Genomic DNA, 14,388 nt, shown 5'->3' with positions numbered 1-14,388 from the left:
AACCCTATTCCCTATATAGTGCACTACTTTAGACCAGAGCCCTATGGAACCCTATTCCCTATATATAGTGCACTACTTTAGACCAGAGCCCTATGGAACCCTATTCCCTATATATAGTGCACTACTTTAGACCAGAGCCCTATTCCCTATATAGTGCACTACTTTAGACCAGAGCCCTATGGAACCCTATTCCCAATATAGTGCACTACTTTAGACCAGAGCTCTATGGAACCCTATTCCCTATATAGTGCACTACTTTAGACCAGAGTCCTATGGAACCCTATTCCCTATATAGTGCACTACTTTAGACCAGAGCCCTATGGTAAAACTATACTTTTCATACTGAAAAAAAGTGGTGCACTTTGTCGAGATTTGATAGAAAGTGATGAAAACCGATTTACCTGATGTAGTTGTTATTCAGACACCATTCATTCTGTTCTCACGAGCGGCTTCAGAGAGAAACACACCTTGTTCACAAACACACACACTCCCACACTTAGACACGCACACTACCAGACTCAAGACACTCCCACACACAGACACACACACACACACACACACACACACACACACACACACACACACACACACACACACACACACACACACACACACACACACACACACACACACACACACACACACACACACACACACACACACACACTCCCAGCAAGGATGTTTTCCAGAGTGCAGGTGTCAGCCAGAGAACCTAGGACACAACACCTGTCTGACTCTAGTGCACACCACACACACCGCATCGCTAAGCAACCCTTAGGCTGTTACGGAATACTTAATCCTCCTGGAGACACACCCTCTGACCTGTGGGAAATGAGAGAGAGACAAAGAATGAGGAATTGAGAGGGAGAGGGGGAGGGGGAATCAGAGGGAGAGGTGGGGGAACCAGAGGGAGAGGGGGAGGCAGAGGGAGAGGTGGGGGAACCAGAGGGAGAGGGGGAGGCAGAGGGAGAGGTGGGGGAACCAGAGGGAGAGGTGGGAACCAGAGGGAGAGGTGGGGGAACCAGAGGGAGAGGGGGAGGCAGAGGGGGAGGGGGAGGCAGAGGGGGAGGGGGAGGCAAAGGGAGAGGGGGAACCAGAGGGAGAGGTGGGGGAACCAGAGGGAGAGAGGGGGAGGCAGATGGGGAGGGGGAGGCAGAGGGGGAGGCAAAGGGAGAGGGGGAGGAAGCAGAGGGGGGGGCGAGGAGGAGGGAACCAGAGGGGGAGGGGGGAGGCCTTATTCTAAATTGTTTTGCCCCCTCATTAATCTAAACACAATACCCCATAACGACAAAGCAAAAACGAGTTTTTGGAAATGTTAGACCCTATAATCAGGACTTTGCTATAGCTCCATCAGCAGTGACGACAGCCTTCTTGGGTATGATGCTACAAGCTTGGCACACCTGTAATTGGGGAGTTTCTCCCATTCTTCTCTTCATAACACATAGAGCCTTATAGTGTGATCAGTAGAACATAGAGCCTTATAGTGTGATCAGTAGAACATAGAGCCTTATAGTGTGATCAGTAGAACATAGAGCCTTATAGTGTGATCAGTAGAACATAGAGCCTTATAGTGTGATCAGTAGAGCCTTATAGTGTGATCAGTAGAGCCTTATAGTGTGATCAGTAGAGCCTTATAGTGTGATCAGTAGAGCCTTATAGTGTGATCAGTAGAGCCTTATAGTGTGATCAGTAGAGCCTTATAGTGTGATCAGTAGAGCCTTATAGTGTGATCAGTAGAGCCTTATAGTGTGATCAGTAGAGCCTTATAGTGTGATCAGTAGAACATAGAGCCTTATAGTGTGATCACTAGAGCCTTATAGTGTAATCAGTAGAGCCTTCTAGTGTGATCAGTAGAGCCTTATAGTGTGATCAGTAGAACATAGAGCCTTATAGTGTGATCAGTAGAACATAGAGCCTTATAGTGTGATCAGGAGAACATAGAGCCTTATAGTGTGATCAGTAGAACATAGAGACATATAGTGTGATCACTACAGCCTTATAGTGTGATCAGTAGAGCCTTATAGTGTGATCAGTAGAGCCTTAGTGTGATCAGTAGAGCCTCATAGTGTGATCAGTAGAACATAGAGCCTTATAGTGTGATCAGTTTAACATAGAGCCTTATAGTGTGATCAGTAGAACATAGAGCTTTATAGTGTGATCAGTAGAACATAGAGCCTTATAGTGTGATCAGGAGAACATAGAGCCTTATAGTGTGATCAGTAGAACATAGAGCCTTATAGTGTGATCAGTAGAGCCTTATAGTGTGATCAGTAGAACATAGAGCCGTATAGTGTGATCAGTAGAACATAGAGCCTTATAGTGTGATCTGTATAACATAGAGCCTCATAGTGTGATCAGTAGAGCCTTATAGTGTGATCAGTAGAACATAGAGCCCCATAGTGTGATCAGTAGAGCCTCATAGTGTGATCAGTAGAGCCTTATAGTGTGATCAGTAGAACATAGAGCCTTATAGTGTGATCAGTAGAACATAGAGCCCCATAGTGTGATCAGTAGAGCCTCATAGTGTGATCAGTAGAGCCTTATAGTGTGATCAGTAGAACATAAAGCCTTATGGTGTGATCAGTAGAACATAGAGCCTTATAGTGTGATCAGTAGAACATAGAGCCTTATAGTGTGATCAGTAGAGCCTTATAGTGTGATCAGTAGAACATAGAGCCTTATAGTGTGATCAGTAGAGCCTTATAGTGTGATCAGTAGAACATAGAGCCTTTTAGTGTGATCAGTAGAGCCTTATAGTGTGATTAGTAGAGCCTTATAGTGTGATCAGTAGAGCCTTATAGTGTGATCAGTATAACATAGAGCCTCATAGTGTGATCAGTAGAACAAAGAGCCTCATAGTGTGATCAGTAGAACAAAGAGCCTCATAGTGTGATCAGTAGAACAAAGAGCCTCATAGTGTGATCAGTAGAACAAAGAGCCTCATAGTGTGATCAGTAGAACAAAGAGCCTCATAGTGTGATCAGTAGAACAAAGAGCCTCATAGTGTGATCAGTAGAACAAAGAGCCTCATAGTGTGATCAGTAGACATTGAGGTTACAAGAAAATAAAAGCACATAACTCACCTTTTCTTTCAGAGTCATTACAACAAAACAAACCTACCGACCGCAGGGCAGAGAAGGGTTCAACAAGGGCCAGTTTCCTGGAGACGGATTAGTTCTGGACTAAAAACCATGGGCAATGTTTTTTAAGAAACAAATTAAATGTATTATATTTCCATTTACTGTAGGTAAAATGAATATGGCTGAATCATTATCTGCATTTTTAACAAACAACAAATAAAATATGTAATGTTTAATTTAAAAAAAAAATTATGTGTGCCTATAGCTCACTATGAAAATATGGGGGAAGAAAACAAATGGTATGTTTCTAATGTGGTTGCTGTTGACAGTTTAATTCAGGGTGGTTTTAGAAATGGACACAACAGCATAACCCTCCTTTATAATATTGTTTATTAGCTTCATATCCCAGGGGAAAGTGCCAATCAAGACATATGATTTACATACAGTACATGTGTACTATTCCATTCCTCGTTTGTTTCTAGCGCTTCTATGCTACGGTTACAGTTGACCATTACAAAAAAGGTAAGGAGTGAAGAGAAAGAGAGAGTGGAAAGAAGGAAGGATGGAAGGAAGGAAGGATGAAAGGAAGGAAGGATGGAAGGATGGAAGGAAGGAAGGATGAAAGGAAGGAAGGATGAAAGGAAGGAAGGAAGGAAGGATGGAAGGAAGGAAGGAAGGATGGATGGAAGGAAGGAAGGATGGAAGGAAGGAAGGATGAAAGGAAGGATGGAAGGAAGGATGGAAGGAAGGAAGGAAGGAAGGAAGGATGGATGGAAGGAAGGAAGGAAGGATGGAAGGAAGGAAGGATGAAAGGAAGGAAGGATGGAAGGAAGGAAGGATGAAAGGAAGGAAGGATGAAAGGAAGGAAGGAAGGAAGGAAGGATGGAAGGAAGGAAGGATGGATGGAAGGAAGGAAGGATGGAAGGAAGGAAGGATGAAAGGAAGGATGGAAGGAAGGATGGAAGGAAGGAAGGAAGGAAGGATGGATGGAAGGAAGGAAGGAAGGATGGAAGGAAGGAAGGATGAAAGGAAGGATGGAAGGAAGGATGAAAGGAAGGAAGGATGGAAGTAAGGATGAAAGGTATGAAGGAAGGATGGAAGGAAGGATGAAAGGAAGGAAGGAAGGAAGGATGAAAGACAAAAACATGCTTCTGCTATGTTGTGTTGTGTGTGTGTGTGTTTTATTTATTTACACCATAATGTACAATCGGAGAAAGACAACGGATGAAAGGACCTCCTATTGTTCCTCAAAACAAAACGGCATAACCGGTTGACCAGACACCTTTTATTCATTATTATTCATTAATATTTATATTATTTATTTTGTTTGTATTGGGTCAACAGGGACAATAAGTGTTAAGTGTTTTCCTGGACACTGATTAAGCATAGGTCATAGGTCAAAGGAGGGAACTGGGCCTAAATGTGTCATGGTAACCCTGGTTGACCCTGAGTGGCGCTATACGGTCTGCTGAGACATGCTTCTATCTGTTCGTCAGTACCTGACCTGCACAACCACTTCAGTCTGTTTCATCTGTCAATCATAAATGTCAACCTATCTCTATGCTATCTCCATGACGTCAACATACAGCCGGTCTGGTGTGTGGTTCCATCTGTTTACCACTGGTACCTGGTCCTAACCTGACCTGACCTGTATGTACCTGGTCCTGACCTGTATGTACCTGGTCCTGACCTGTATGTACCTGGTCCTGACCTGCATGTACCTGGTCCTAACCTGACCTGTATGTACCTGGTCCTGACCTGTATGTACCTGGTCCTGACCTGTATGTACCTGGTCCTGACCTGACCTGTATGTACCTGGTCCTGACCTGTATGTACCTGGTACTGGCCTGTATGTACCTGGTCCTAACCTGTATGTACCTGGTCCTGACCTGTATGTACCTGGTCCTGACCTGTATGTACCTGGTCCTGACCTGTATGTACCTGGTCCTGACCTGACCTGTATGTACCTGGTCCTGACCTGTATGTACCTGGTCCTGACCTGACCTGTATGTACCTGGTCCTGACCTGTATGTACCTGGTCCTGATCTGTATGTACCTGGTCCTGACCTGACCTGCATGTACCTGGTCCTGACCTGTATGTACCTGGTCCTAACCTGTATGTACCTGGTCCTGACCTGACCTGTATGTACCTGGTCCTGACCTGACCTGTATGTACCTGGTCCTGACCTGACCTGTATGTACCTGGTCCTAACCTGACCTGTATGTACCTGGTCCTGACCTGACCTGTATGTACCTGGTCCTAACCTGACCTGTATGTACCTGGTCCTAACCTGACCTGTATGTACCTGGTCCTGACCTGTATGTACCTGGTCCTGACCTGAACTGTATGTACCTGGTCCTGACCTGTATGTACCTGGTCCTGACCTGTATGTACCTGGTCCTAACCTGTATGTACCTGGTCCTGACCTGTATGTACCTGGTCCTGACCTGTATGTACCTGGTCCTGACCTGACCTGTATGTACCTGGTCCTGACCTGTATGTACCTGGTCCTGACCTGACCTGTATGTACCTGGTCCTGACCTGTATGTACCTGGTCCTGACCTGTATGTACCTGGTCCTGACCTGACCTGCATGTACCTGGTCCTGACCTGTATGTACCTGGTCCTAACCTGTATGTACCTGGTCCTGACCTGTATGTACCTGGTCCTAACCTGACCTGTATGTACCTGGTCCTGACCTGACCTGTATGTACCTGGTCCTAACCTGACCTGTATGTACCTGGTCCTGACCTGACCTGTATGTACCTGGTCCTGACCTGACCTGTATGTACCTGGTCCTAACCTGACCTGTATGTACCTGGTCCTAACCTGACCTGTATGTACCTGGTCCTGACCTGTATGTACCTGGTCCTGACCTGACCTGTATGTACCTGGTCCTGACCTGTATGTACCTGGTCCTGACCTGTATGTACCTGGTCCTAACCTGTATGTACCTGGTCCTGACCTGTATGTACCTGGTCCTGACCTGTATGTACCTGGTCCTGACCTGACCTGTATGTACCTGGTCCTGACCTGTATGTACCTGGTCCTGACCTGACCTGTATGTACCTGGTCCTGACCTGTAAGTACCTGGTCCTGACCTGTATGTACCTGGTCCTGACCTGACCTGCATGTACCTGGTCCTGACCTGTATGTACCTGGTCCTAACCTGTATGTACCTGGTCCTGACCTGTATGTACCTGGTCCTAACCTGACTTGTATGTACCTGGTCCTGACCTGACCTGTATGTACCTGGTCCTAACCTGACCTGTATGTACCTGGTCCTGACCTGTATGTACCTGGTCCTGACCTGTATATACCTGGTCCTGACCTGTATGTACCTGGTCCTGACTTGTATGTACCTGGTCCTGACCTGTATGTACCTGGTCCTGACCTGTATGTACCTGGTCCTAACTTGACCTGTATGTACCTGGTCCTGACCTGTATGTACCTGGTCCTGACCTATATGTACCTGGTCCTGACCTGTATGTACCTGGTCCTGACCTGTATGTACCTGGTCCTAACCTGTATGTACCTGGTCCTGACCTGTATGTACCTGGTCCTGACCTGTATGTACCTGGTCCTGACCTGTATGTACCTGGTCCTAACTCCTGTATGTACCTGGTCCTAACCTGACCTGTATGTACCTGGTCCTGACCTGTATGTACCTGGTCCTGGCCTAACCTTGTGTGTGGTTTGCTCTCTCATGATTTGGTAATACAGGACATTTCCACGACAAATGACCAGGAAGTGGCTAGTTTAATGACCAGGTAGTGGCTAGTTTAATGACCAGGTGGGGGCTAGTTTAATGACCAGGTGGTGGCTAGTTTAATGACCAGGTAGTGGCTAGTTTAATGACCAGGTAGTGGCTAGTTTAATGACCAGGTAGTGGCTAGTTTAATGACCAGGTAGTGGCTAGTTTAATGACCAGGTAGTGGCTAGTTTAATGACCAGGTAGTGGCTAGTTTAATGACCAGGTGGTGGCTAGTTTAATGACCAAGTAGTGGCTAGTTTAATGACCAGATAGTGGCTCGTTTAATGACCAGGTGGGGGCTAGTTTAATGACCAGGTAGTGGCTAGTTTAATGACCAGGTGGGGGCTAGTTTAATGACCAGGTGGGGGCTAGTTTAATGACCAGGTAGTGGCTAGTTTAATGACCAGGTAGTGGCTAGTTTAATGACCAGGTAGTGGCTAGTTTAATGACCAGGTAGTGGCTAGTTTAATGACCAGGTGGGGGCTAGTTTAATGACCAGGTGGGGGCTAGTTTAATGACCAGGTAGTGGCTAGTTTAATGACCAGGTAGTGGCTAGTTTAATGACCAGGTGGTGGCTAGTTTAATGACCAGGTAGTGGCTAGTTTAATGACCAGGTAGTGGCTAGTTTAATGACCAGGTGGGGGCTAGTTTAATGACCAGGTAGTGGCTAGTTTAATGACCAGGTAGTGGCTAGTTTAATGACCAGATGGGGGCTAGTTAATGACCAGGTGGGGGCTAGTTTAATGACCAGGTGGGGGCTAGTTTAATGACCAGGTAGTGGCTAGTTTAATGACCAGGTGGTGGCTAGTTTAATGACCAGGTAGTCGCTAGTTTAATGACCAGGTAGTGGCTAGTTTAATGACCAGGTGGGGGCTAGTTTAATGACCAGGTGGGGGCTAGTTTAATGACCAGGTAGTGGCTAGTTTAATGACCAGGTAGTGGCTAGTTTAATGACCAGGTAGTGGCTAGTTTAATGACCAGGTGGGGGCTAGTTTAATGACCAGGTAGTGGCTAGTTTAATGACCAGGTGGGGGCTAGTTTAATGACCAGGTAGTGGCTAGTTTAATGACCAGGTAGTGGCTAGTTTAATGACCAGGTGGGGGCTAGTTAATGACCAGGTGGGGGCTAGTTTAATGACCAGGTGGGGGCTAGTTTAATGACCAGGTAGTGGCTAGTTTAATGACCAGGTGGTGGCTAGTTTAATGACCAGGTAGTGGCTAGTTTAATGACCAGGTAGTGGCTAGTTTAATGACCAGGTGGGGGCTAGTTTAATGACCAGGTGGGGGCTAGTTTAATGACCAGGTAGTGGCTAGTTTAATGACCAGGTAGTGGCTAGTTTAATGACCAGGTAGTGGCTAGTTTAATGACCAGGTGGGGGCTAGTTTAATGACCAGGTAGTGGCTAGTTTAATGACCAGGTAGTGGCTAGTTTAATGACCAGGTAGTGGCTAGTTTAATGACCAGGTAGTGGCTAGTTTAATGACCAGGTGGGGGCTAGTTTAATGACCAGGTAGTGGCTAGTTTAATGACCAGGTGGTGGCTAGTATAACAGCAGGTGAGTTTCCCTTATGACCCTCTACGATAGACATTCAGTAGTTCAGCTAGGGAGGTTGTGTCACAAATGGTACCCTATATAGTGAACTACCTTTGACAAGAGCCCATAGGTAGTGCACTACGTAGGGAATAGGGTGCCATTTGGGACCCCAAGAGATGTCCACAGGACACAGTGGAGAGCCAGTGCAGAACCAGTACCTGATTATAGATATTGATTTCGGATATACAGGCTATAATGTGTGTATAAACATGAATAAATTGCTTACGAAACATGTATAAACTGCTTACTAAACATGAATAAACTGCTTACTAAACATGAATAAACTGCTTACTAAACATGAATAAACTGCTTACTAAACATGAATAAACTGCTTACTAAACATGAATAAACTGCTTACTAAACATGAATAAACTGCTTACTAAACATGAATAAACTGCTTACTAAACATGAATAAACTGCTTACTAAACATGTATAAACTGCTTACTAAACATGAATAAACTGCTTACTAAACATGAATAAACTGCTTACTAAACATGAATAAACTGCTTACTAAACATGAATAAACTGCTTACTAAACATGAATAAACTGCTTACCAAACATGAATAAACTGCTTACCAAACATGAATAAACTGCTTACTAAACATGAATAAACTGCTTACTAAACATGTACTAACTGCTTACTAAACATGTATTAACTTATAATTACACTCATGGTGGAGCAGTTGACTTTAAAGGACAGAGAGTTACATACAAGTCGGAAGTTTACATACACTTAGGTTGGAGTCATTAAAACTCGTTATTCAACCACTCCACAAATTTCTTGTTAATTAACAATCTATAATTTTGGCAAGTCGGTTAGGACATCTACTTTGTGCATGACACATGTAATTTTTCCAACAATTGTTTACAGACAGATTATTTCACTTATAATTCACTGTATCACAATTCCAGTGGGTCAGAAGTTTACATACACTAAGTTGACTGTGCCTTTAAACAAGCTTGGAAATTCCAGAAAATTGTCATGGCTTTAGAAGCTTCTGATAGGCTAATTGACATGATTTAAGTCAATTGGAGATGTACTTGTGGGTGTATTTCAAGGCCTACCTTCAAACTCAGTGCCTCTTTGCTTGACATCATGGGAAAATCTAAAGAAATCAGCCAAAACCTCAGAAAAAAATGGTAGACCTCCACAAGTCTGGTTCATCCTTGGGAGCAATTTCCAAATGCCTGAAGGTACCACGTTCATCTGTACAAACAATAGTACGCAAGTATAAACGCAATGGGACCACGCAGACGTCATACCGCTCAGGAAGGAGACGCGTTCTGTCTCCTCGAGATGAACGGACTTTGGTGTGAAAAGTGCAAATCAATCCCAGAACAACAGCAAAGGACCTTGTGAAGATGCTGGAGGAAACGGGTACAAAAGTATCTATATCCAGAGTAACACGAGTCCTATATCGACATAACCTGAAAGGCCGCTCAGCAAGGAAGAAGCCACTGCTCCAAAACTGCTCTAAAAAAGCCAGACTACGGTTTGCAACTGCACATGGGGACAAAGATCATGCTTTATGGAGAAATGTCCTCTGTTCTGATGAAACAAAAATAGAACTGTTTGGCCATAATGACCATCGTTATGTTTGGAGGAAAAAGGGGGAGGCTTGCAAGCCGAAGAACACCATCCCAACCGTGAAGCACGGGGGTGGCAGCATCATGTTGTGGTGGTGCTTTGCTGCAGGAGGGACTGGTGCACTTCACAAAATAGATGGCATCACGAGGGAGGAAATTTGTGGATATATTGAAGCAACATCTCAAGACATCAGTCAGGAGGTTAAAGCTTCGCAAATGGGTCTTCCAAATGGACAATGACCCCAAGCATACTTCCAAAGTTGTGGCAAAATGGCTTAAGGACAACAAAGTCACGGTATCGGAGTGGCCATCACAAAGCCCTGACCTCAATCCTACAGAACATTTGTGGGCAGAACTGAAAAAGCGTGTGTGAGCAAGGAGGCCTACAAACCTGACTCAGTTAAACCAGCTCTGTCAGGAGGAATGGGCCAAAATTCACCGAACTTATTGTGGGAAGCTTGTGGAAGGCTACCCAAAATGTTTGACCCAAGTTAAACAGTTTAAAGGCAATGTTACCAAATACTAATTGAGTGTATGTAAACTTCTGACCCACTGAGAATGTCAGGAAATAAATAAATAATTATCTCTACTATTTCACATTCTTAAAATAAAGTGGTGATCCTAACTGACCTAAGACAGGGAATTTTTACGAGGATTAAATGTCAGGAATTGTGAAAAACTGAGTTTAAATGTATTTGGCTAAGGTGTATGTAAACTTCTGACTTCAACTGTAGATAGAGGACATTCAGTAGTGTGAGTAGTTGACTTTAAAGGTCACAGAGAGTTACATAGATAGAGGACCTTCAGTAGGCTGGACAACACTGGAAACATGTTGGGTTCTACATCATCATGATATAATAGCTTATATAGTAAGTTAGCTTATGTTATACAGTTTGTAACAGAGCACCATTACATTTTAGTACTTTTCAAAGCTGGCTGGTTTGTTTACAAGTTCATATCATGAGTGCTGAGTTTTGGAGATTCAACCCAACTTTAAAATGACACAGAATCTAAGAATCATTTCCTGAAAACCCCATAAATGTAAACCTGTATACAGATGAACAGAATAAACTGTCCATTTCCTGGTAATATTACAAGAGGCAATAAAAAGTATCAAAACATTCCACCAAAAGACTATTAAACCATTGTAAATCATTCATAGTAAATAGTTATCCTTCAGCATCTTTTAGTGATGTCGTTTTTATACATTTAAAATTACAGAAAGAATCCTAGACATTTTTTTATATTTTTTTATAGATCCGACAAGGATGGATTCCTCTATTACGGAGGTCACCGAGTCCAAATGCAAGCTGAGATCTACCGTTCAGATTGGATTTTAACATGACTTAAATAACGGAAGCCTAAGCAACATTAACCAATTAAAAAACAGTTCTGGATCAATGAGGTTTGTACAGTAAGCTAGAGGCCCGATATATTATCGCTGCATACGGGCTATGCTTGACTTGCCTTGACCATGTTATTATTCTGGGACCATTTTGAAATTATATTTAAAAAAAATGTTGATCTATTACCAGTTTGATCATACCCCATTTGTTGTATTACTTGTGATGTTACAGCTGATTGAGCATAATCATATAGTTTGTTTATATTTAGTTTTTTACTGGACTGATGGCCTGCATCTGATGGTCAGTCTGAGAGGAGGGAGGGAGCAGTGAGGCTGTCTCTCACCAGGCTCTCCCTCCCTCCTCTCTCTCTCCCTTCACTGAGAAAAGGGGACACAGTCTTCCAGCCGATGGCGAAACTTAAGTTGCATTGCATTACTTGTGCCTCGTGCACCAATTCATGTTGTTACTCCTATGATCAGAGGAAGTGAAATATTCCTCTGGGCCGGTCGGATAGGCAGAGTTCTACCTTCAGATACTGTTGTTTTTCATAATTGTCCAAACACTGTCAGAGCTATGTAAACAATTTCTGTTTCTCTCTCAAGTATTCTACATAATTGTTCTATGGGACCTATTCAGTCAAAAGCCAGAACCAGGTTTCCTGTATGAGTCATTTGGATCTAGAGACCGTTTCATAATGTAAACATAGTGTTGTCAATGTCATGAGGAAGACCGCCCTCCTCTTCCTCACAGGAGGAGCCTCCTCTGGTAAAGGGTGTGTTGTTCATCACCATCAGCCCGATTCCGATCCGAGTTATGAGTGAGTAAACAGAACTTAATTCCAATGTTATGCAATTTCCTCTCCAAGCGTATTCTGACCTTGAATATATGCACGGGGAAACTCATGTTTCAGCCAGCTATTCGTTAGCGGTAGAGATCAAATAAATTGAGGTGTGGCAGAGGTATGTCTACAGATTCAGTCTACGTATTCTGCCCTTGATTTAATTCATAATTCCACCACCTTTAAACGATTAATAAAATGGAGCAACCTGTCGGTTCCAAGTGTGAAAAACATCTACTTTCTTTTTTTTCTCTCTCCCCCGATTGAAACAACACCCTTCTTCATGCTCTGAGGGCCTAATGTACATATTTATAAGAGCTATCGATAAGAGCTATCGATAAGAGCTTGGTAAATGAGTAATCCGTTTGAATAAGGGGATTGTAAATATAAATGACAATTGTTTTAGATCTATTTTACCTTATGATCGCTGGAGGCAAATGTGAAGCCAATCATTTGGCAGCAAACTGAAACATATCAACTTTCCCACAGCGATGTGATGTTTATGAAATGTTGTGCCATTTATGTACAATTTAAATTGTAGGCCTATGGCCTTTTTAACTTGAAACTTTCATGTCAGCATGTGACATTTTAACCTTTGGGCAATTTCCAATGTTTTAATTAAATACTTTCATTTTCTTCCTCGGTAAATGCCGTCACGGAAGTGTGGTTGATCAAATTTAATGTAAGAAAAAGACATGTAGGTTCATTAAATCGCTCTGGAGCGGAGCGCAGACCGTAACAGTTTGAACCCGAAGCGTGGCGCAACACTTGTCTGTGTCATTAACACAGTTCCATGGTTAGTGCAGGCAATAGACAAGGGTATAACCTACTATTATACACTATTTCCCCTACTATAGTTATATACACACACATATTGCAACATTACCATGGGTTGAACAACTGAATGTGTCATTTTTTCCCCCGAATGAATCAATCCACCGTTTTTTCTTTCTTCCGTGTGTAAAGGCTCTCTAAAAATGTTTAAAAACATTTATTAATGAATACTTTCCTAACCTTAAAGCTGCAAGATGGCCCTTTTTGGGCGACCTGTCATTCTCATTCAAAGCAAGTCTAAATAGTGGTAGATATGTTCTATGTGCGCATTTTCCCGCTGTCGGTTACGACGCCAAACTGCAGTCAGACCCTGGTGAGAACGAGGAGTACGCAGATGAGCTTCCCTGAGATGGTTTCTGACAGTTTGAGCAGAAATTCTTCGGTTGTGCAAACCCACCGTTTCATCAGCTGTCCGGATGGCTGGTCTCAGACCATCCCGCAGGATGTGGAGGTCCTGGGCTGGCGTGGTTACACGTGGTCTGCGGTTGTGAGGCCGGTTGGACTTACTGCCAAATTCTCTAAAATAATTTTGGAGATGGCTTATGGTAGAGAAATTAACATTCAATTATCTGGCAACAGCTCTGGTGGACATTCCTGCAGTCCGCATGTCAATTTGCATGCCCCCTCAAAACTTGAGACATCTGTGGCATTGTGTTGTGTGACAAAACTGCACATTTTAGAGTGGCCTTTTATTGTCCCCAGCACAAGGTGCACCTGTGTAATGATCATGCTGTTTAATCTACTTCTGGATATCCTACACCTGTCAGGTGGGAGGATTATGTTGGCAAAGGAGAAATGCTCAATAACAGGGATGTAAACTAATTTGTGCACGAAATTTGAGAGAAATAAGCTTTTCGTATGGAACATTTCTGGGATCTTTTATTTCAGCTCATGAAACTAAGACCAACACTTAACATGTTGTTCTGATATCTTTTGTTCGTTATATAGATGGCTTTCTTTGATTGGTTCCTAATATTCTGAACAGTTCTCTCCATGAAGTCTGTGGACAAAAAAATAAATCTAATTAAAAGGTTCACCGAATTTAAAGGGATGGCTCTAATAAATGTACTGAAAACCCTATTGAGTGAATACTACGCCTGCATACTACATCTGAATACCAACTACTGAGAAATGGGTAGAAAAGGTGTACACCAATAACATCTGTGGTTTTGACTAATCACAGAAACCTGGTTAGAGCTAGAGACTGAAAAAGATCCCAGTCGATTTAAAGAGTTTCTCTCCTCTAATTGACTCTACACTTCTCCCTACACTGGTCTTTTCTAGTATAGTTGTGTCTAGGTACACTTCTCCCAAGATAAACAGTTTCTCTCCTCTAATTGACTCTACACTTCTC

General features: G+C 43.3%; 1 protein-coding gene across 2 annotated transcripts in view; it reads right to left on the bottom strand.

The window, feature by feature from the left end:
- Nucleotides 1–532, bottom strand: part of LOC112237834 (solute carrier family 46 member 3) — a 29,060-nt gene extending 28,528 nt beyond the window's left edge. For both annotated transcript variants that reach the window (XM_042311630.1, XM_042311631.1), the window contains exon 1: nucleotides 402–532. The gene's annotated coding sequence lies outside the window, so the exon portion shown is untranslated. The remainder of the gene's footprint in view (nucleotides 1–401) is intronic.
- Between the last annotated feature and the right edge of the window lie 13,856 nt (nucleotides 533–14,388).

This window comes from Oncorhynchus tshawytscha, linkage group LG33 (genome assembly GCF_018296145.1).
Source record: "Oncorhynchus tshawytscha isolate Ot180627B linkage group LG33, Otsh_v2.0, whole genome shotgun sequence".
NCBI classification, from domain to species: domain Eukaryota; kingdom Metazoa; phylum Chordata; class Actinopteri; order Salmoniformes; family Salmonidae; genus Oncorhynchus; species Oncorhynchus tshawytscha.
This window is presented reverse-complemented; position numbering and strand designations above follow the sequence as displayed.